Source organism: Cyanistes caeruleus, chromosome 3, assembly GCF_971803275.1.
Source record: "Cyanistes caeruleus chromosome 3, bCyaCae1.hap1.1, whole genome shotgun sequence".
In the NCBI taxonomy this organism is placed as follows: Eukaryota; Metazoa; Chordata; class Aves; order Passeriformes; family Paridae; genus Cyanistes; species Cyanistes caeruleus.
Genome location: NC_141703.1, coordinates 83,991,597 through 84,016,692, shown reverse-complemented (window position 1 = coordinate 84,016,692; position 25,096 = coordinate 83,991,597). Strand labels below are relative to the sequence as shown.

Genomic DNA, 25,096 nt, shown 5'->3' with positions numbered 1-25,096 from the left:
AGTAGAGATTTTTTTTGTCAGTTGATCATTTTTGCTCACTATTTGGCTTCATTACATGGAATCAATCATCTCCAGGGGATTGGTTTTAGACAGCTCAGAAATTTTTGGTTTGAGGAGTACATTGAATATTTTTCAGGGTTTTATTCTGCATGAGTGGGTGATCCTTCCCCTCTGTTTTGTTTTAGTTTTGAAATAGAAAATAAGAAAGCTTGTCAAATCCTTTGTTTTGTCTGGCTTCATGTCAAATCCATGTAGAATTCTGCATTCTGGCTGTATTTTCATAGGCTGACCTGGATTTCATGAAATTAAAAAGATTTGTCAGCTTTCAGAAGAAGTGCAGCTGAGATATCAGTTTGTAATTATATCTGAAATGTGGTCGTCAGTTGAGCTTACATTTCATTGAAACCATTATTCTCAGCATTGTGTCTTTGAAACAGCATGTTTTGCCAAAGAATGCTGCAAATGATCTGTTTGAGACTAAAAAGCAAACCAAAACACTTTAAATGAAAAACCCTACACAACTACCCAGGCTAATCAAACTCTTCTATTTTTGCTGTGAGTCTCAAATTACTCAATAGTTTTCTACAGTGACACCAGCCACCCCTTCAGCAGTCAGTTCTTCACCAAATCACTCAAAAAGGCTGACTATTGGGAGGGAAAATGCAAGTGAGAATAGTATTTAAAACACCCAACAAAACAGGCATGCTTTTCCAGTGTTGGGGTTTTGGGTTTTGGAATAAAGAATGACTAAAGAATTGATAAGCAACTAAGAAACACTATAAACATTTGATATGAATTCTCAGAGAGATTTCTTTTTTCGAAAGGACATAAATACTACTGATAATGAATAAAGTTCAGTTCCAAAATCCTGCAACTGCTTTGTTTTACTTCTATTTATGTTTGGGTTTTTGTAATCTCTTTAGAGAAGATAAAGATAAAAGTCTCTCATGATTTTGATATAAATAAATAATTAAATTATAAAAGCCTGATTTCATAGAAATAGTTATGAAAACAATGAGATACAGAGAGCTGATGGTAGCTAAAATATTACTAAAATTTTAAAGATAGACCACAAAATTTTGAAGTGGTAAGTAGAGGGGTTTTGTGTTTATTGTATGCTACCAAAGAACAAAGGACATCACTTAAAACTGTTTTTCCTGGGTTTATATGAGTGTGTTTGAGCCAAATCCAGGTTCTCTTCCAATTGATACAACCCAGAATTTCCATATTTGAAGAAGTTTATCAATTACCTTTAACAGGAAGTAAAAATAAATAGGATTGCTGATTACATGGACACAGCTAAAAGCAATGGAGTGTTTTAATGCTGACATGGTGAGATTAGACAGCTATTAGTGAAATCCACATTTAAAAGTATTTCATCCATGAATTGTGTGTGTGGTGGGGATCTCTACACACTAGAGAAAACTAGTCAGCACTGAGTTAAACACACACAAATGTGTTTAAAATAGAAACACACACACACACACACACACACACACACATATATATATAATCTATATCATCTATATCTATATCTATATCTATATCTATAGCTGTATCATCTATATCATCTATATCAATTTTCTGATAGACAAGATGAAGCCAAATTGGAATGCAAATATAACTTTTGGCACAGAGATCATGTCAACCCAAACAGACAAAAATTAGTTGATGACTTTCCAAGTATAGTTTTACATATAAAAAGAACAAAGCAGTTAAATTCTACATTTGCTGACTAGATACCAATTTATCCCAGAAGAAAAATTAGTTCTTGAGTATGGCTGTTATGGATGCTAGCTTTGGAACAGGCTGCAGGGAGCTGCAGAAACTGCAGGCCCATGGCCTCTCAGCCCTGCCTGAAAAGCTAGCCTGAGAACTTCATAGGAGGATTTCAAAACAATCCTCAGAGACAGAAAACAACTGCCAGGTGCTGTTTGTCTGTCCTCTTGTGTTCCTTGCAGGAGGGAGTCAGGGGGGTGGTGAACCCCACTGACCAATGATGGTGATGTAGCACTTTACTAACCAATAGTAGAAGTTTCCTTTCTGTACTTTCCACTATCTGTCTATAAGACAAGCCTAGAGCAATAAACTAGAGAGATTCTCCCGTTGTGACTCCCTTGAAAGTCAGTGTCGTTCTTTATCGCCATTCCCAATCAGAACGACAGGCTGTTGTCCAAAGTATTATAATTAGGAGAAACTAAATGAGATTTTACTTTGGTCATGCAAAAGGATCTATTTTTCCTTTTGGCTTTCATGTGATAAGTAGGTTGAAAATTCTGTATCCAGTCAGAATATTGAGGATCCATTAACAGGATTCAGAGTGGGAAAACAATGGTGTTTCTTGCTAGGAAACTTGTTTGGGGTTGATTTAACTTCTGGTGTAGGCATTAAGGTTCTGCTGGCTAGTAATTTTTACAGGAAGTTGTGTTTGACATCTTATCCTGTAGTTGCATGCCCCCACAAAATGCCTTTCTTCTTCACAGGATATGTGATGCAAACTGAATGGTTTCTATTATGCTTTGGTCAGGTATACAGCAGGGCATGATGTTTTCAGTACTCAGCCTCTTTTCCTTTCTGTGAAAAGTAGTTTACAGGAAAAGACCCAAAACAGCAACCCAAGCCCAAAAAATATATATTTCTCTTGCTTTAGACAAAAGCAAAATTAAGTGTGCAAGAAAGGGTAATATTAGTTTTTCTTTGAAACAGAATCATTTCAGACAAATCCGTCTCACAGTAGAAATGGATTATGAAATTCTAAGTCAGGATTGATTTTTGTGGACCAGTCTGCATTCCTCAGCACCCTTGAATCAAAAGGTTAAAACAGCAAATGACTTGTAACAAGACGGAGTAATTATGGGTGTCCTACTTTATCCACACTAGACATTAATTGTAAATCCTCTCATTGACAGCAAGTGCCTGATCTGACTGAAGTCTAAGAAAGAGCTGCCAAGGACTTCAGAAGTTAATAAATGAGAAATATACTTGCATCACATGACAAGGTATGCCTCAGTTACTAGGTTTTTATTAATTTGGGAAGGTAATTAGCCCTCTTCCTCCCAAGCCTGCAATGATAAAAATCAAAGGATTGAAATCGATCTTCCCCTGTCAGAAATGACATTTCTTCTAGTCCTAATCACAGTTAGTAGAGGAAATATGCTCTGCTATCCCCATCTTCCATCTCTGACTTACCACATTTTCTTGTGGAAGTGTACTTTAGTGCATTTCACCTTGGGTTTTTTGTTATTCAAGAAATGAGACACCATCCTCTTACACACCTTACATGTAAGTGCTGTAAAATCTTTGGCTGAAAATCCTACTTAAATTTAAAACAAGAAAACAAGCCTCCTTGGAATTGTCCCAGCAATATGTCAAAAGCAGAGGACAGCTGAGGAGAAGGGTGTTGTGTATGTGAAGGAGAAACTACAGTTTTGGCTTTTTTCCTCCGTGTTACTTACGCACACAAAAACACATGCAAAAACACTGGGGAGGGCTTCTCAGAGGAAGTGAGAGAATTTACGTTTGCTATACCTCAGCAAAATCTAATGCTGGTTGGCCAAGTTGAAGTAATTTTAAAAGGAAACAATAAAAAATCCAAGACATATTCAATAAGCCCTTTTGCAGGTCTATTCTAGAGCACAGGTAAAGTTAAGTCAAGGGAAAAATTGTTCGGCAGTAAACACCTGAATGCAAAGTGGCTGACACTGAGTTACTTAAATAGATATTTTAAAGTACTTCCTTTTCCTCTTTAATACAAAGTTGACTCAGAAGGACTGTACATATAGAGAATTCTTCCTGACCTCTGTGTTACAAATAAACAAAATTATTTTACCACAGACAATAATTAGACAGAGAATCATTAGTGAAATCCTGCTGTAAACTGTGTGCTTGCTGGAGGAATAATCAAGGAGTCTCAACAGTGCTTTACAGAACTGCTATTTCCTGTCCCTTTTGAATGAGCATTACCCATTTTCTTCATCCATCCATCAGAAAGGTTCCCATGCACATACTGAATGGATGTTTACTAAAATCTGTCAAACCTCCATGCTCAGCTCATGGGAAGTGCACATCTGCTTGCTAGATCTAAGGATGCTCAAATGATGATGGGGTTCTCAACAAAGGGCAATAAAATAGTGATCTGTTTTGTCAAAGCATCCCATATATCAAATACTACAAGAAAACAAGCACTGTCTTTATAAAAGAATTAAGAAAGGACCCTACAAAATGTTTCCCTTATTCCAGACTTTGAGTGCAAGTATGTAATTTTGGCTGTATCACACAATAAAAATACATTGATTTATGCAAACTTTTATTTCCCAAGCCCCAAAACACTTTATGAGCTGTGCAACATATACAAGAAGATTTTCACTTAAGACTAAATGCAGCAATTTCTGCAGTGGAGTTCTGCATCTGTTAATTAAGGTATATGTGTAGCCCAAATTTCATTTTACAATACCCTTGTGCACCATCTCCATACCTCAGCCTGGGAACTGAAGCAGTGAGGCTGCCATTAATCTCTCCAGGCTCAGGAGCTCTCCCAGAGAGATTATGAAACTAGATTAAATCTGTATAGAGAGCTCATGGGAGTGCAAAGAGTAGACTCAGGTCAAAATCCTGTATTGAAGGAACACCCTTTCCCTATCACAGAACCATAGAATGGTTTGAGTTTGGCTGGCATTAAAGGATCTTTAAAGATCACCTAGTGCCAGTGACCCCTGACAGGGTCACTTTCCACCAAACCAGGTTTCTCAGAGCCCCATCCAACCTGGCCTTGACCTCTTCCAGGGGTGGGGCATCCACAACTTCTTTGGGTAACCTGTGCCAGTGCCTCACTACCTTCACAGAAAAGAATTTCCTTGTACTATCTATTCTAAACCTGCCCTCTTTCAGTTTGAAGACATTACCTATTGTCCTATCATTTCCCCCTTACCCTATCAGGATACCAAAAAAGGTGAGTGGTACTCAACTTGCAAACTACAACAAATGTTTTCTTTATCCTTCTAGGAGATAAGAGTGGCATTTGGCCTCTGAAAATGTTCATTGAGTAGGAGGTAGGGCTTTTCAAGCATCATAATTGATAGATTTGTAATTAGCAAGCTTTGCAGCAGGAAGAAAATCATTGCATGATGACTATATTACAAACCCTGTTCTTTCATCCTGCTGCTTGTGATTTTGCAATGGCTCTGATTGTAGCTTCTCTGACATTTGCATATCTTCCTAAGCATTTGAGGTGCATGCTGATTTCATGTTTTATCTCCTTTTGATGTGTTGCAGGTGCTTGTCAGTGAAGACCAGAATTTCTATTACTGTCAGCTTTTATTTTATTGAAATATTTCTGCAGAATAATATATCACCAAAGCATAACACGAGTCCATCTTAATCCAAATGTATGGAAAGACTTACAGAAGGCACTGAATGCACCACAGAAAAGAGGTGTTTTGGTCTGATCATTACAGGTAGATGGGTAGAGAACTTTTTTTTACTGCATATAGTGCATGGGGGAGAGTTTAAGAGCGGTTTTGCATCCATTTGTATTCAGCAGGTTATCTATGCATATGATTGATGTGGCCTCCCCTTTTCCCTCAGTTGCTGCCTTTGCCTCATGATTAACACCAATCTAGTATCTTGTCACGACTGAGGCATCAGGGGGACTTTAGAGTGACAGATGCCCTCATGGCAAATACGCTCAACAGCGACTGGAGCTAAAAGTCCAGTCTGCAAAAATGGGATATGTTGACAGCTCTGGAAAGGTATCATAATGTACCATGTGCTATTAGGTTATTTGATCTTGTGCTTTGAGGAAAGATTTTGGGCTGGTAGCTTAGGACTGTTACTCCAACTCATTATTAGTCAGCTTCCTTCACTTCTGGAACCTGAGTTTCTTCACCAACACTGATGATAAGATCAAAATATCCAACCATTTGATGTATGAAGCTTTATTAATTCAGGTGTTTGTAGAAATTTACGATATTTCCATGATGATACTTGTAGAAAAGGACTTGTGTAAAATTATTTTCACATAGCTGTAAGTACAGTAGGTATCACAACCTATTTTTTAATGTCTCCTTCAGTCTGTACTCCATTTGCTCATTTTTATTTGTTATTTTAGGACTCAGTTCTGCAATGACAGATAGGCAAATCACTTAGACAAAGTTCCTGCAAAATGACCTTTTTTGGGACAGGGAAACTTGGACCAGAGTGATGTTAAATGGGAATTTTATATAATATAAAAGGATCTGTGTAAAAAAAAAAATTCTTCACTATGATTGGAAAAAAAGATTAAGAAAAGTGTGCTCCAAAATTTGACTGCCCAGCTTACATCATTATAATAAGAAAGGTTGTTAGCATAGTGTTCTGTTTAGAAGGGTCATGACAGTATTCAAATTTCCTTTTTTTCTAGCCTTTGACTAATAACATTAAACAAAATATGAATTAACAACCCTCAGCACTGTATTTTGTTTTCCTCAGTCTCAAAAGGATTTTAGGCTATCAACAGGGCTATGCCTTCAAACAAGAGTGAGATTAAAGTCACCTTCAGCCATCACATACTCTATGTGCATATGGGAGGGACAAACAATAACAAATTACAGATGGATTTTTTTTATTTTTTTACTATATTCAGTAACCAATGATGCATGATATCATTGTATTTTTTTACTGTTTCAGAATTTTTTGAGGTTGGGGAGAGATTGCATTTATTTTTCTGTGTGTGATGGCTAGCTACAAAGACACTGTTTTCACACAGAGGTAAAGCTGGAAAGCTGATGGGCCTTTTTTATTTATTATTAATAGCAATTCATTTCAGTGACCACAGCGAGGACACATGCTTTATAAAGCCTGGAATTGTCTGATTATTATTTCTTACATTAAAAAAACATCATTCAGGATTCTGAAAGATTTTTCTTGAACTTGAATACCAAGTTACATTTAAATCAGCAGTTCAAATCAGCAATCATTTTTAAGAATATTAGTTGGTTGTGGGGTTTTGGTTTTTTTTTGATTTTGTTTTTCATTTTTCCTGGCCACAATGGAGAGAGTATTTACTTACAATTATGCCATTTTTATTACTAACCAAGTAGATGACACTGAATATTCATATTTTCAATGTAAAACCAACCTCCGGAAATTATAAGTAATACTTAAATCTTTTTTATTTTGGTAGTGATAACAGCTACATTAGAAATATGGCTTCTTTATAAGAAATGGCTAAATTTGCAAGAACAGGTTTATGTGTTTTTCCTGAAGAAACTTTCTGTGATATAAAAATAAACTCTTGCTTTTTTTTATTCTCTGCATTAATAATTGCATCTAGAAATAATACAGACAGTTGTGGTAGAATATACATCACAGAAACTCATTTATAAACAAATCTAACTTTATGTATGAGAATAATGACAAAAAGGGAAGTCTTTTTCAAGATAACTCATTTTTATAGAGGAAATGGCTCAGCTGAACTTGACAGTTTTTTTGAAAACGGAAGAATTAGACTTTGACCAGCAGCTCAACAGGGATTTTTGGTAAGGCTGGTTTTATAATTTGCAAGGGCCAACAACTCTCTCTGCCTCACTGCACAAAGAACAGTAAATGAGTTGGGGAGGGCTTTTATTTGCAGGAAGAAATGACAGTGCCAGGACCACTGAATTTTTAAAAAGATGAAGATAAAAAGTGTTCTTCTTTGTGCCTGCTTTAATGTGCTGACGTGCCAATGTCACTTTAACAGATTAGCAGAGTAGTGTTTGCAGAGATTGAACCTGCCTTTTACATGTCCAGTGGCACATTTGCAACCATGCGCTCCTAGCATTCCCCCTCATTTCCTTGTAGAATTTGATCTCACTCAGATGCAGTAAATGAGATGGACAACTTATGCTGGATTCTCTCCCTAATGGGTATTGCCAGCAAGATTCAAGGCATTATGATCTGTTGTCCTGCACCGCACAGGGAATCTTTATGCCACAGAGATACTTTCACAGGCTCTGCTATTTGTAATGACTTGAAGTAGCATTTTGGTCCTTCCTTCTCATTTAATTGACCCATGCTCATCATTTCCTTACAATTTTCCTTCTGATATTTCCTCTTCCATTTTGTTTCCCTGTAGGTACTTTCCTCTGGAGATAATGATCTTTTTAAATATTGCTATCTTTATATTTTGATTATAAAATGACATGTATGAGGGTGTTCACAGCTATATTCAAGAGTAAATTTGTAGCCTGTCTTGTTATTGACAACCACAATGAAGTATTTCTCCAATAAGGTTTAACTTAGAAATGTTGCTACTCATCTCAGTGCTTTGGACTCAGTCCTCTGGGGCAAAAAATCATTATAGTACCATTAAATGATGAACTTTGGGTACCAGGTTTGAGTGTCTTGTTGAATACAACAAAAATGTTCCTTGCAAAAACGTGTTTAATATTCGGAGGTGTGTGACCTTTGGTTTTGCAGTCAGATAAAACTTGTCTTCTTTTTTTCCTGTCTAAGATTACAAAGGTAAGGAAATAAGAAGATAAGGTAAATTGTATATTTATGCTTATTCCCATCACCCACAAGGAATCTGAGAAGAGCTTAGAATGCAATTATATAGTTCAGATACTCTGTCCAGGAAAATGTTTCCATAAGCATTTTACAGACTTACTGTAAATAATACAATCACACGCTTCGATCATAAATAAGCAGAGGAGCAGGAGAGAGGGAACTGAGGCATAAACAGAGATCTGAAGCCTCCTGCTAAATCTATGAGACAGAAGAATGCAGAGTGGTTGCTCCAGGTGACAGAGGAGAAACCAGGTCTACCAAGGATGACAAGGCTGGATGAAAGAAGAACTGGAGAAGCTGAAAGTGTGAGACAGAAAAGAAGTGTGAACTCCCATGCAGGAGCTTCTGGCAGCTTCATTTGGAGGGAGTTTTTGTGAAGGTGGAATTTTTGCAGGTTGTGTTCTATTTTTTAGTCACATCTTAAAGGAATATGCAAGACCATAATGTCATCTTTTTTTTTATTTTTTTTTTTGTAATTGTTTGCAAAGGTGGGTCATTTCATAGCAAAAAAATAAAAAGGTATTTTGAGTACACTCTAGTACCATGAACATATTTCCTGTTTCAGAAGAAGAAGACAAGGATCAGCATGCCACATATGTACAAATAGATGAACATGTGTTCATCACTTTGTTAAGCCAAAGGATACTGAATGGTGGTCTTCAGGGAGCTCTTACTGTGATGGGTGATGGAGATGGTGAAGAATCCTTGGAGAACAAGATGGGAAAACTGGGTGGCTGTTCTCAGGTGTTCTCTTTAAGGGAAGCAAGAAGACTTGTTTAGGAAAGGGATAGATGTGCATAAGTACACAGTGGTAGCTCCTGATGAAACTAGGTACTTTCAAGAGGAGAGGAAAGCTGTTCTATTATTATAGAATATATATATATTTACATGTAAAATTTATATTATAGTATTTACTAAACCCTAATGGTCATTAGGTTGCCAGAGTTGGACATCAAATGTCCAAGAGTGATCCTTGGTTCAGACCCCAACTAGAGCATAACAGCCTACATTTGAGAAGAGAATAGCTGTATGCAGCCTGCCTGCAGTCCCAGATGCATTATAAATCCTGAAGCATGCTCAGAAAGAGTTTGGGGAACTCTAAGAGTTTACTTAGGCCCCAGCTTTACTGTTGTATCATAGGACAGATGAAATGCAGCTCCTGGGAATGTTTCTCTGTTACAGGTTTGTTTTTATACATGTGGCTATCATGATCAGCTCCCATGTAAGACATTTAGATGACTTTTGAGAACACATCCTCTATTAGCTCAGAACCAGCAACCTACATGATTTCCACATCCTTATAGGATTTCCTATGGCATGAGCCAGGTGTTATCTACTGATCTCAGATCAAGACACAGAATTACAGACTTTGATCTTCTATACATCACCAATACTTTTCTAAACTCTGAGCAGTCTATAACTCAGTTTCTCTCTTTAGGAGTGTTTGTAAAGATTAAAGCATTGCAACAAAGCTTTTTGAAGATAAAACTCCTTTGTAATAGTTATGTACAATTATCCTTCTTTATTTTGAGTAGAATGATTCTGTGTCTATAGGTCTGCAAAATGGACCTGATTAGAGCAAGGAATATCTTGGCCTACTGTCAACCTTTTCCCTAAATAAGGTAAAATATGGAAAAAAAAAAAAAACCAAAAAAGTGTCAAACTGAATTTTGGTAACTATTACATGTAATGATTTTGAGATTTTTGTCATAATTAAACCTTCATAAAAATGTGAACTATTAAGATGTAAGTTTGGAATTTAAATGAACTCTTGAGAAGGCTCCAGATAATATATCCTGAAAACTCCATGAAAATACATTATAGGCTTCTGGCCACAGTTGGCTTATATAGGCCATCATTTTTCCTTAGATGACAGCCTTTTCTATGTCTTCCTTGACTTTTTTATCCTTTAGTTTCCCATTTATCTGCCTGTCTCAGCTCTGTCATCTCTTGGCTACACCATAACTTTTTCCTACTGAATCCTTCAAAGCCAGAAGGCACAATATGGAATAAGAGTTACAGCTTACCCGTGTCTTTAGCTGTGTGATTGTCATTCTTCATTTTGCTTTAAAGGCTGGAAATTCCAAGATTTGCCCTTGACTTTGAGGTTATATTTTTTTTTCCTCTCACAGCTTTTCAGCCTGTTTCCATGCAGAGAGCTTTCTCTGGAGTGCTGCCAGAAGTTATCTTTATCCCATCACCCCCCTGCTGTTGCCAAAACCCTTACTCATATGGCAATTGTAATTCAGTCATTTATAATCTCTCTTAATTTCTCATATGTGCATTTTACAGAGTAATGCCAAGCTACTGTCAAAGAACATCCATTTCCAATCCATAAACACCATCACTGTTGTCCCCAAGATCTTAGAGCCGCCCTCTTGCTGTCATTTAATAACTAGACTCTACACTGGCTAGAATGCAAGAATCAGACACAAGGGTTAAACAGGGGTAATGAAAGGAACATTTTGATCAGATACTAAATCGGTGGACTTTTTGCCTTCATAATTACAATTTCTTGTTATATCCACAAGTCAGTTGTCAAAGTCACCAGGTTATAACCAGCTTGGGTCAATACATCCTTCTTGAAGCCATTTTCAATTTGAATGTATATATCACAGTCCAAAACCACAACAAAAATTTTCTTAAAATTGAAAATGTGTGTTAAAAATATCAATGCCTAGTGCTGAGACCATCCCAATGTCTGACACTACCTTGCCACCTGGTGGAAAAGTTTCTTTCATTTTTCTCCTGATCAAGTTGGCTAAAGATTTCTGGGAGAATCCCTAGTTTTATAATGTGCAGTGTAACACAGAAAGATTATATTTTAACTAGCTGAGAAAGGCTAGAACTAACTTGCTGAGTTACCTTCTAGACGTAGCAGTTGGGCCCCCACGACAACACAGACTAGGAAATCTGCTGAAGATAACTCTGATAGTTATTCACAGTAGGCTTCATGGTGCCACTGCTACCCTGAAGCCTGGATTGTCTTAAAGCTGGCTTGAGCCTGTTTCCATAAGTCAGTCACGGCATTTTAGACTTACCATAAATCTGTCTTGTGCTAATTTAAAACAGATTGTCCTGTGGCTGTTTGAATTGTGACAACAGTGGGTGTTATGTCCTTACTGATTTGAGCACTGTTGTTCACTCTGTTTGTGCTCTGTTCCATAAAATGGGAGGAATGGCAATGTGAGTGAAGGCCCTTTTCCGTGTATGGGGTATATTCTCTTCTGTGTTTCCTTTGCAGTAAGTACCATGGTGAACAATTGCCACTGCTACGAAAGATGCTGCGTAAAGATAAAGGTCTATTGAGAGTGAAGGTCACGCTCCATCTTGAAAAGTTGACTTCAGGCCTTCAGGCAGATGAGGGGCTTAGAGATTTCAGGCTCCAGTTACTATGTTCCATTATGTCTAAAAAAAGATTTTGTAGCTGATTGTGAGCCATACAGATATGAGAGATACAGCTTGAGGCAAGGGCATTTTTAGTTTCTGGATTGTGGTAAAGACTTTTTTAGCAACATGCTAAATATACAAATTCTGCATTTCATCCAGTAACTCCTGAAGGTAAAACGTACAAGCTATTCTGAGAGTAGACTCAGAACCTCAGGATGGACAATTCTCAAGTACTGCCTGTCTTTGGGACGCAAAGCTGTGCTTCATCTTGTCTTCTTTTATTTGACTTATTGCATTCCTGATTGTGCTGTGGTACAGAATAAACAGCATAGAGAGAAGGTGTCCTGCTTTCCACATCCGTCCAAACTCAGTTTTGAGTCTAACCTACCTAAAATTAATGCTCGCTTTTGGACTGGAAGGTCCTAAAATTTATTTTGCAAAGGAACTGCCTAAGATATAATTAAAAGTATGAGAAACACCTCTTCTTCTTGATCTCACCCTACTACTATTGGTACTAATAACAGTGACAGTAATGACTGCTACTACTAAAAGTTTCTTGGGTTTGTGTCTGAATCATGGGAAAACTTGGTACTTTCAGTTGGCAGTGGCTGAAGAACACTGTTGTGCTGCCTGAACTTCAGATATTTAGTCAAATAGGTGAATGAAGAACTGCCTGTTCTTCTGAGTAACTCAAGATAGCTCCTAAATTTCATTGAATTCCAGAATTTCACTTCAGATGACAACATTGGCACTTCAAAGCCTCTTGCCAGAGGCAGTAGTCAAGTTTGTAAGTATTAAAACAAAAGATAGACATAGGAATCTTTAAAAAATCTTTTCCCACTGAGACTTAAGAATTCAAATAAAAATTATGCAGCAAAATCCTATGGAAGATCTAGCCTGAAAGTGGTGGGAATGATGTGCTGAACAGCAGGATTGCATCTTGACTTGAGTTTGAGGCCAGAGGCATAACAAGTCGCCTCCCTTCTCAGATACTTTCTGAGGTGAAGACATCCAAAGTCTGTCACAACACCACAACCCATAAGATAAAAGCAAGGCTTTTTTTATATTGCACCCACTCAAACGTCAGTCAGGGAGCCTCTTGTGAAACAGCTTTATCATCCTACACTGAAAAGAGGTGTCAGGTAGCAGTACCTTGCTACAAAGAGTTGCTCATTTTTTTCAGCAAGTTTTTCTTGATTGTGAACAAATAGAAAATCTTCTTAACTTCCTGATTTGTCGCAACAATACTACAAGTAAAATAAAAATTTTCCTCTTCAGCCTGTGAATGTTGAAATACTTGTAAGACTATTCATGTGACAAAGTGAAACTCTCTACACTGAATGTTCCTCAGCTGAGATCTATGTCGTCTATGTTTCATTTGTATTTTATTTTTTTGGGGGGAAAAAACAAGGAGAAAAGAAGCTTATATGTAAAAAAAGAATTCCACAAACACTTTATAGTTTTACCTATGACTGTCCTATCTTGGCTATCATTATAAATATCTACCACCTAAAAGGATTTATTTTTTATCAGCACAAAGGTATAAATGCCTATATGGGTAGTTAGAATAAGAGGTAAAATTTGCTTTCCAATTTCAGCTGGGTTCACTTAGTTTAAACTGTCCCTATAACTTAAAGTATATTTTTATTGATGTTTAAAACTCTTATCAGAAAAAAATGAAGGAAGAAGGAGCACACAAATAAGTTAATCTTGATGGAACTTCCATGAAGGAAGTTCCAAGAGTTTTTTAATTGGTAAATCTGAGCTTCTCTTTGTGTCTTAGCCTTACTTAGGAGTCATCCCAAATTACTCCTCTTACTTTGTAGATGGTTTAAATTTATCATTTCCATACTACATTTAAGGGTAAGTGCCTTACTTCCTTCTGTCCTCTTGAAATCATGTTCTTCAAAAGCTGGGATAATTTAGTGTTATTTTATTCATGTTAATTAGGTATTGAGGAAAGCACCTAATAATGTAACATGGGCATTTTTCTGTGGATGCAAACTGAGGTCTTGGGAGTGCAAGTTTACACCTTTAGTCTTTCTGGAAGGACAGTGCGTTTCCCTGTTGAAAGAGCTGTGTGTACCATCACTGTCAAAATCAAAAGCTCTGAGTAAACACAGGTTTTCTCTTGTCTTTATCGTGCTTGTGCAGGTACAAATTTACAACAAGATTTTCACAGCAATGTACCTCCAGCACACAAATGGAAAACTCTCCAGAAAATGAAATGAGGGCGATGCCTAGTGAAAATGGAAGTTTTCAGAGGTATGTGTTAGCTTCCATTGACTTCTCAAAGTAGTTAACCTCTGCAGAAAGATTGGGTTGCTGCTTCATTTGCATTAAGAGTTATCTAAAGTTCACCTGAACCTTGGAAACTTTACATAATAAAGGAAAAGAGGAAAGATGAAAGAAGCAGAAATGCAGAGAATGTGTCTTGCAACTATGATAATCAGGAAAGAAAAGCAAATACATTTTAAAATTCCTTGGCAAGTGGCTTCTCTACTTGTTCAGGAAGCCAATAGCTGTAGAACCAGGCAGGTTATAAAGCTGCATTTAAGGCTGAAAAAAAAAAAAAAAAAATCCAAACAAAACTGAGTGTGACTTAGGTCTTTGCATATGGGATGACAAAAATAAAAAAGCAAAAGATCACAGAAGAAAGAAGTGCTTGATCTTCAGGAATGATGAATGACAACAAAGCAGAAAGAAAGACTTACATGTTGAAGTCACTGGAGCTACCTGCACTTTGAAAAATTAAGCCAAGGAAGAGAGAAAACTCTGGGAGAAATTTTCAGTTGTTGACCTCTTAAAGAAGAAGAATGTAGAAGGGACAAGAACAGAGAAAATTAAAACAGAGGAGAATGCAGAATTGAAGACAAGTTCAAAGTTAATTTTATTAGAACTGCTTTGGCATTTCATTTTCATCTCAATGAATGTTGACCATGTTTGCTAGTGCTAAATTTCACCTACTGCCATGAAGCCACTTCTTTTGTGGGGGACAACTACTTGGAGAAAACATGGTGTTTGCTGCATTGTGTAAATGCTAACTCAGCAAGGTAACAACAGCAGAGGCTACTGCAGTGTAGATGTAAATGCATTTATATTTCTGAGGGTACCATATGATTCTTTCCATCTCAGGATAGTCTAGTATCATATGTTGATATTTATTCTCATTTTTGTTCCATTCCTTTCATCACCTAGGCCTATGAAACTGATCCAGCATGACTGAGACAGAAGGATACTTCATTTCACAACCATTTATTTTGTTTTATTTCACTTAAGTGATTTCTAATCCACTTCAAGACTGTGCTCTTTACCCTGTGGAGATTTATTTTCTCTGAGAGTTCCTTATGAAGAAGTATTAAAGTAAGTTATGTCCACTGAGTCACCTTTATGTACTGTTTCATTAATTTTTTCAAGAAATCTGAACAGGTCAGAGGTGCACTATTTTTTTTTTATGAACTTACTATCCTGTTCTCCATATACTGTTCTACTCTTTCCTTAATTAAGACTCTACCATTTCCTCATTTCCAATTTGCACCTTAGCTGAGGTAGTTTATGTTCCAATATATTCACAGGTAGGATTTCCAAATATTTAAACCAAGCTTTGTGATTTGCTTTCATTTCCTGACCTAAAGATATGAAATAATTTATATGCATTAAAAATGTAAAGGGTCTAATTTCACAGCAAGAAAATTCCATCTTAACAGGAATTATTGGCTTGACCAATTTCTTCACTGAGAATCACTGTATTCACTGGAGAAACATGACCTCCGATTCATAAACTACTGGATTCATAGAAAGGTTATCTGGAGGAGATTTCTGAGCTCACATCCCTGCTGGAAACCCTGACAGTGTCTCTATTTCTAGGCGTGGCACATTCTGTGACTGTCTAGTAGAGTCTTAAAACCCCTCCAAGGATGGACATTTCACAGCCTCTGTGGCTAACTTCTTCCAGTTCTGTGCTACCTCCCAAGTTTTTTTTTTTTTTTTTAAACTGATATCTGGTCTGAACTCGTTAAGCCACAGTGTATGGATGTTATATCATTATACTTTGTTTTGCCATCTTGCATTTAGAGGAGGAGTCTGGGTAGATCTCTGAAACTCCCCTCCATGCAGTTCCATGCAGTTGGTCAGTGTTAGATTCGCCTGTTTGACTCTATTTTCTAGACTAAACAAGACCAGGTATTGTTGCCTGTTGAACAGCCATATGCCCTTGGCTGCTGTCAAATCTCACAACCCCTCTCCACATTACTTTTTGAGTTGGATTGAGTACCAATCTCTGTGACATCTCACCAGTTCTGGGAAGAAAATGATAGTTGTGGTGGCTTTACATTGATTGACATTTGGGGAAGAAGTAAGAAACCATCCACGGAAGTGATTTCTTTGAGAGAAGCTGCAGGGAGCTTCCTCTATGTCTGGGAAAGGCCAATAGCTGGCTAGTTCGAAGAACTGACAACATTTTGAAGCATTTAGAAATTAGATCTGCCTCTGTGAGATTCACATTTTAAAAACAGCAAGCCTGGGAAATCTCTCTCTTGGCTTCCGGCCTCAGAAGACAACTGAGCCTTTGATGAGGCCGGCCCTGTTGCCCCATGGCCTGTGCGGCCTGAGGGAGGCTGGGCCGGACCCCAGTGGCTCCCAGGTGGAGGATGGAGACTGCAGGGCCCTGGCCCCAGGCCGGGCTGGGCCATGACTGCTGACATCTCACTGACACTAAGCTTCCCCACCCCAGCCTGCACTGATGGCTCCAGGCCAAGCCAGGACCGTCTGCCCCTCCCAGCAGCTGGTGGGCAGAGGGAGGGGCCCAGCATGGCCTGAAATCCATCACTGTGACTTCTGTGGCCACTGGGCCACTGGACGAGATATCAACCCTTTCACAGATGAGACCAGCAGATCTTAATCCTCTCTCCAGGGAGAGAAAAAGAATGACAATGTGTAGAAAGACAACATGAAGACACCAAGGTCAGTAAAGAAGGAGTCAGTCTTCAGATGGAAGGAGAATGAGGAGATGCCCTAATGGGGCTGAAAGCTCTTTTGGTAGGGCCACGGAAATGGACAATGATATACTGAAATATCTCCTTTAATTCATGAGAGAGTATAGGGGGATGGAGTATTCAAGCTGTAGATCTGAGCAGATACATCCATTGATGAAACCAAGCAGATGCTGGAGTAGCTGTGATCTCATAAGAAGCTTGAACAGAAGGAGAGATGAGAGTGATGAAGACTCTTTGGCCCCAGGGAGAGAAGAAGAAAACCTCTGTTCCAAAAAATAATTACAGAGACAGATGAAGAGAACCTTTGCCTTTGAACAACTCATCCAATAATACTAATACTAATACTAATACTAATACTAATAACAATAATAATAACAACTATTATTATTATTATTATTATTATTATTAAATAATACCCCATGAGTTCATGGCCCATGGACACACCTCTGGGAGGGCTGTGAAAATGGGAGGAATTTCACAATGCAGAACTTTTCCTGGGCAGCTCCTATTTGTGGAAATGAAAAGCCATGAGAGAACTGTTTCTTGTGGAGAAGTCTCCATGGCATGACAAGAGAAAACTCCTCTCCCTACAAGAACTGATGAAAGTCTATTTTATAGTTGGTACTACTTTAACATCCCAGGTTTTGCCTCTACATTGTCAGTTGGGAAAGGAAAAATTGGGCAGGGGGAGGAAAGGTGTTCTGGAGGTTTTATTCTGATGCTTCTTATTCTTGTAGTCCTCTTAAAAAAGTTTCTTTATACCTTTTAAGTTTTAAGCCTGTTCTGCAGTTCTGTCCTTCTCCTAATCCATATCTCACAGCAAGAAATGAGTCAGTGCACTGGTGATTTTTGCCAGCGCTAAACCCACCACATTATTTGATGTGTTGGCCAGGAAAATCAAACTGGCAAATCTAAACTACTATAATAGTTTACTTTGATCTGGTGAGTGTACTTTTCAATGTGCAGTATTTCCATTTTCTGGTGAAAACAAATTCAGTGGCCCATATTCCTTCCACCTTGGAGACCATTGCATTCACCATGTGTTTTCAGTGGGGCCATTACCATGTCAGACTCTTGACATCCTGTCTGGATGCTTAGGATTACTCTGCCATATGTGTAGAACTTTCCACTTTTTCTTGTTGAATCTAATAATCTCTTTGTTATATTATTCCTCGAGTTTGTCTAGGCCACTCTAGCTAGAAGCTCTGGCATTTGCTTTCAGCCTCTCTCCAAGTTTAGTCACCTGAAAATATGCTAAAGGTACACTAGATATTTGTCAAGGTCTTTGATGAAGGTGTTGAACAGTATGGGATGTAATACTGAGCTGTGGGAAACTCTGCCCACTGCTGTCAGCCAGCTGCACAGTGATCTCCATTCTTTGACTCTGGTGATCCAGTAAATTTTTCCTCATTGTCTATGCAATGACCTGTGTTTTCTTAGCTTCCAAATGAAATGCAGTAGGAAACAATATCAGAGAAAGCTTTCGATTTGCATGTGTGAAATAAAAATGAGATTAGAACAAGATAAACCCTTGCATCATTTCCTGTAAGCCTCAATAGTTTATTATTTCTTCTTGTTATGCTATCTCAAGAAACAGTTAACTTCATTCCCCAGTTTAATACCTTGAATATTGTCAAGATAAATCTCCTTTTCCTTTTTTTTTTTCCTTTTGGGAGTCAGATCCTGGCCACCACAGATTTTTGGGCTCTTCCCCCATACTATTTCCTGTGGAATGATTGATGCAACTGTCTCAGTGAACAGCAAGACTAATGTAGCACATATTCCTACAAATGTGTGCCCAGCAACTCTCAAGTACTGCAGGATATAGAGTTTCAGTTTCCCCATAGAGTCCTTGGCATCTACTCACCCTGTTAAAATCTCCCTTTTCCTTCCACTGCTGGGGCAGGAAGAAAATGCTGTTTGTAGATGGGTGTCCACACTGGACATTCACTGAAGTCATCCCAGAGCCTTTCTTCAACAAGGACCTTCTCAAAATTTCCTTTCTATACCCAGCCACTGAAACTTGAGACTCAGTATCTATTTCTTTCTCTCTGTAGATCCAGTCTAGATTGATCACTAGGTTTGGAATTAGCCTGGTGTGGTTGTGGGAGGTGGGCATTGTGAGCATGAGCATACAATAAAACTTATTCTTCTAAATAATCAGATTAAAACACTTTTAAGCTGCATAAAAATGAAATTAGCAATTGTTGAAATTGTCTCCACTTTGGGTTTGTTTGTTTGGGTTTTTTTCTCCTAATACAAACCATTTAAGCTTCTACTTAAACATAGGAGACACATCTACTAATCGAGACAAAAAAATATTTACATCATGCTTTGCTTGTTCTCTTGGTCCTATCTCTGACCTTGAAACTGTAAGCTCAATATGTGAGGCAGGCAGACACCATTTCTGATTTTCTGAAATACTGGACAAAGTAACACTTATGCTGAACACTGAATCCTCCCTTCAAGTATTAGGCCACATTGCTCCTAACTGGTACAAGTATTTCTGCAAAGGCTGTCTCAGTTATTGACCACTGTGTTATCCTTGTTCAGGATATTACGCAGTTCTCTCTGGCTAAATGTGATTTTACAGGAAAAAGATACCAGACCAAACATCTGAGACCAAACTAAACTTTTCCAGGGACTTCTATCCATGTGCCAATGCTGGCAGTAATAAGATGCCTAGCCTGTAACAGCTGACCATGACCATCACTCATCCCGCAGCATAATATGAGCAGGTTAATATGAAGTTAAGGAGAAGTAAAGAGATTATTATAGGGATGAAACACCTCTCCTGTGAGGAAAGACTGAGTCAGAGTTGCTCAGCCTGAGAAGAAAAGGCTCTAGTAACATCATATAGGACCTTCTAGTACCTAAAGAGTCTGGAAGACTGCCAGAGAGGGGCTTTTGAGTAGGACATAGTGAAAGGAAAGGGGGCACTGAGATAAAACTAAAAAAGTTTATGTTTGGGTTGTACATTAGGAAGAAATTCTTCACTGTGAGGGTGATGAGACACTGGCACAGATTGCCCAGACAAGTTGTGGATGCTCCACCCCTGGAAGTGTTCAAGGCCAAGTTGGGGCTTAGAGAAACCTGATCTAGCAGAGTGTCTCCCTACCCATGGCAGGGGGTGTTGGAACTGGATGATCTTTAAAGTCACCTCCAACACAAAGCCTTTTACGATTCTGTAAAGCAGTAGAAAAAGCAGGTATGTAAAGGTCAAAAGGCTCTTGTCTCCCTATGAACTTGAATCAGAATTTAGTGGGATAAGATAAACTTGCTCCTAGTATATATATCCCTCAGAACCTAGTGCTCAAAGCTTGTTTCAGTTCCTAAAAATATATTTTGCTTACATCCATCAGTCTTACTACACAGAATATCCACAGAGTCCAAGCCAATGGCAGCATTATGTCTGAGATAATGGAACACAGCTTAATATTCCAGCATTTGCAAGTGAAAAGTAGTGAGTGTAATTACTTGGAACAATACTTAACAAATGCCCTGGTACATTCATAATCCTATGCAAACACTGAGATGACTGCATCCCCACAGTAACTCTGATCACTTTAGTATACTTAAAATGGATTTAGCTCATCAGGATAAATGCTAGACATGTCTCACTCTTTAAATATATTCATTTCCCTTTGAAATTGATTTAATGAGGAGGCTGATTTAACCTATACAATCAACAGAATCAGACTTTAAAATTGCATACTATATTACATTATCTATATGTATATATATGCGTGCACAAGCACATGCTCATATATATTTTTGTATAAAGAGATATATAGATAGACTCGTTCTGCTCTTTGTCACCTCTGGTCACCTTTTCACAGAAGACAGTCAAGAAAAACAATTCAGGAATCCTATGTTTCCTTAAAAAAGACTAAAATATGATCTTCTTATTAAAGGTTGATAACACCTAAGGCCCTGAGTGTTAGCTGGGATTTCTGTAGAAAATAGAAGAGGGTAGTTGCAAAAGGCAGTGGCAGGTATTGTATTCTTATCAGATATGTATTATATTAATTATATTATATATTCACCCTCACCAGAAAAGCAAAATGAATATCTTTGCATTGATTACAATGATTCATCCCGTTCCGTATTTGAAATAAAAGCAGGTTAGGATTTATTGCAATATGTGTTCGCAGAGTATTAAAAACTGCCGCATTTTAGGGAAAATTGTAGTAGCTTGCTTTTTCTCCTCACTTAATTTTGAGTTTTATGTACTAAGACTGAATGATTGAATTTTTTTCCAGGGGAATAAAAAAATTTGTGACAACAGTAGATTTTGAAGAAAAGTAATTTAAATTTTATAATTACTAGGTAGTAAGAGAAGGGGTAAAAGTTCAGAAGGTTTTCATTTGAGGTTGTGTTGCTGAGAAGCATTAGCTGGTTTCTATGGCACGTGTGCAAATTTCATGTAGAAGATGTGCAAAATGCAATTTTCCATATTGTTACAGTATAAACCACCTTTGTAAGCAATTTATTATCTCTATTCTCATTTTTTGCATAAGCCATAGCTTATTTACAATACTCGTTTACACACAGTAACCTAAAATCATAATCTAATACAAGAGATCTATAGTCACTAAATGTCTCTTTTCCATTTGTGTTCTATTCACAGGTTTTTAAGAATAGCAACATGCCTAGAGACGTGGAGAGGAAAATGATAGCTGCCTGAAGCTATTTGAAAGGTTTTAGTTTAAAAAAAAAAAAAAGTAAGAATTAATTTGGTGTAATACTGGATATGGCTATGAGTTATTGGATAAAACTGAGAAAAGGAAAATAATGGCTGATTTTTGAGAGAAGTGGGAAAAGAAGATGGAGACTGAGACCTATTAATCTGTAGAGTAATCTCCAAAGGGGATATAAACCCCATTTCTTGACATTTAAAAGTAGACTGAACAAAAGGTGAATAACTGTACATTAGGGAACAATACCACATTATCAAAGAGATTAATGAGTGATCTAACAGAGCCTTGCTGCCTGAGTGACTGTCCACTGATACAAACTAATAAACTCTCATGGAAAGATCTCATTCACTGTAAACATGACTGGATTTTTTGTAACTTTAATCAGAGGTGTAGACCTGTCTTTTTAATGAAAAAATATTATAACCTCCCCCAGTTCTTTTCTTCAGCTCCTCTCTTTCCTGCATCTGCTGTGTCACGAGCACTGACTGCAATGTATTGGGGTGAAAAAGGAGCCCACAACCCCAGGGAGTCAACCATCCTTCTGGTGAATTCCGAAATCATAGCCAGAGCTCAAAACTGTAGAGACAGTAAAGCAACATTGATGAATAGCTGTACTACTAAAATTTTTGTAAATATCTTTATCTCAGAAGAATTATTGTGTGAGTTTAGTGAATGGTCCATTCATGCTATTTTCCTTAGATCAACTGACAGGACATCTTTCAAGAGGGATACCAAAATCTTCAGGGAACTGCTGAAAGTAACATTATCTTCAGCAAAGGATTTAATCAATTCTCCTCAAAAGCATAAAGAATAGGACTGGATTTTTTTTTTTTTTTTTTTCTCTTCTGTCAGGCAGTTCTTTAATTTCTTTTGTAAACTGCTCAAACTTCTCAGATAAAACAGTTCACGATATCATAGTCATAGAATGGTATTGTTGGAAGGGATGTTTAAAGGTTATCTGGTCAAACCCCTCCTGCAATAATGTGGGACACCTTCCATTTTATGGGATTACTCAGAGCCCATTCCATGTTGACCTGGAATATTTCCAAGAATAGGGCATCTGATACTTCTCAGGGCAAATTGTACCAGTGTCGTACCACCTTCATTGTAAAAGCTTCTATCTTGTATTTAGGATAAACCAACCCTTTGGTAGTTTAACTCCCTGTACCATCACACCAGACTTTGTTAAAAAGCCTGTCCAATTTTTTTCTAATAAACACTCTTTTTAACTACTGAAATGCCCTACCAGAACAGTTTTTTCTCCAGGTCTGAACAACCTCAGCTCTCTCAGTTGTCTTCAGAGGAGAGGTGCAACAGCCTACTTATAATTTTTGTGGCCCTCCTGGATCTGTTCCAACAAATCCATCTCTTTCCTGTGCTGAGAACCTCAGAACTGGACACAGTACTCCAGGTGGAGTTTCACGTAAGCGGAGTCCTTTGACCTGGCTATACTACTTTAGATGCAGACCAGCTTTCAGTTGGCTTTTTGAGCTTTAAGAGACATTTTTGGCTCATGTGCAGATTTCATCACCCACCTTCTGTTGGCATTGGGGACAGCACTGACTCAGATGCACAACCTTGAACTGGGCCTTGTTAAACCTCACAAGGTTCCTGTGAGTCCACTTCTCAAGCTTGTCCAAGTCCTTGTGGATGACATCCTATCAGGTGTGTCAACCACACAGCTCAGCTGTATGCCACTTGAAAACTCGCTTAGGGTGCCTCTTGATCTCACTGTCTGTATCATTGATGGAGATAATAAGCATTACTGGGCCCAGTACAGAACCCTAGGGAATGTCACTTGTCACTAATCTCCATCTAGATGCTGAGCCATTCTGCAAAACCCTCTGGATGTGATCATCCAACCAATCTATCATCCACTGAACAGTCTACCCATCAAATCCTTCTCTCTCCAATTTAGAGAGAAGCATGTTGTGGGGACCTTGTCAAAGACCTTACGGTAGTCCAGGTAGATGATAGATACAGGTCTTCCCTTGTCCACCAGTTTAATCACTCCAACATGGAATGCCACTAGGCTGGTGAGGCTAGATTTGTCCTTGGTGAAGTTGCGCTGACTGTCTCAAATCACCTCCACGTTCTTCATGAGCCTTAGCAGAACTTTTAGGAAGATCTGTTCCAATTAATCTAACTATTGTTTTCTCAGTTCTATATCTAATTGCATGGCCATTTCTTCTTCAGTTCCAATTGCACTGCTAATTATTACATATGAAATTCTTAACTGTGAACTGTGCACAAGGAATGGAACACCTGTTGCAAATCTGCTAATATTTTCAAATGATGGTGGTAATACTTTCTTTCACATGGCTAAAGAATCACATTTGGTATTTTTTATGGTCACATTACACATTGTACTGAAGGGTGTCCTGTGATTGACTGGAAGAAACAGAAGTCTCCTTATCACTTCCAGATACAAGCATCCAGTTTAAAGTAGACCTTATGTTCCAAGTTCCTAGAGGCCTAAATCTCAATTTTCACTATCAAATGTCTTCCCTCTTTTTTTTTTTCTTCCCATTCTCAGAATGATCCCATTTACTCTGTACAATATTCTGCCCATTGACCAATCTTGCAATCAATTTATTTATTAAATGAAAACATATTCCTAACTACCTATTCCATTAATATCTTTCCTCTCAGTTATAGCTCCTTTTCCAACACACCTTTTATAACTCTTCCATCAACCTGTTCTTTACCCACCTTAGTATTTACACCAAACTCATCTTCATTGTTTTAAGTTTTGGTTTCCATCCAGTCTTTCACAAAAATCTTGATAAATTAAATCCTCCCATGAATCACAAAGGCTTTTAAACTCAGTCAAAATTGATTAAATATTAGTACATTTTTCATTTATTTTTAACAAGAAAATATCTTTTGATTTACATTCTGATGAGTTTATCTAATGTACCCCAATCAAAGTAATCTCAGATCCAAACTGAAACACAATTAGTTTCATTATCTCCACTTGTCTGTGGTCATTGTAATTGCCAGTTTTTGAATTCTTTTTATAGCTCCTGCATTCTTTTGGATGTTGAATACATTGCCTCCAAAGCAAGAGACTAATATTTAAACATGTGTAGTAACTTTCAGGATTTTCCACAGGAAATCACTTATTCATATCCAAGTCATAAAATTCATACTCCTAGCTTCCAGAATTGAGGCACTGACATTACATAAGGGAACGCTTCTGTAGGTTGGTGGGGAAGAATACTTTAGTTGATTTGCTTCCATTTCCAGGATAAGGGGGTTGGGTAGTCTACACCAACTTATGAAAATGAAATCCTATTTAACCAGACGGATAAAAAATCATGGTTTTTTATGATAAACATGTTATGTTTTTCATAACATGGTGACTGGCTCAGTGGATGAGAAGACCGGTTGCTGTGTTCTCTGCACAACTCCACATAAACACAATTCCATTTAAAAACTAAAGAACACTATTTTTATTGTGACAATGGTTGAATACAAGTTGCA

At 37.7% G+C, this 25,096-nt stretch overlaps 1 protein-coding gene and 1 long non-coding RNA gene across 2 annotated transcripts in view; one reads left to right on the top strand and one right to left on the bottom strand.

Annotated features, from left to right (window-relative positions):
• TENM4 (teneurin transmembrane protein 4) overlaps positions 1 to 25,096 on the bottom strand; it is a 1,355,518-nt gene that overhangs the window by 696,329 nt on the left and 634,093 nt on the right. The window lies entirely within an intron of this gene.
• On the top strand, positions 16,568 to 21,687 carry LOC147654292 (uncharacterized). The gene is made up of 2 exons (XR_015284887.1): positions 16,568 to 16,878; positions 21,541 to 21,687. It is a non-coding gene; the product is annotated as an uncharacterized LOC147654292 (long non-coding RNA).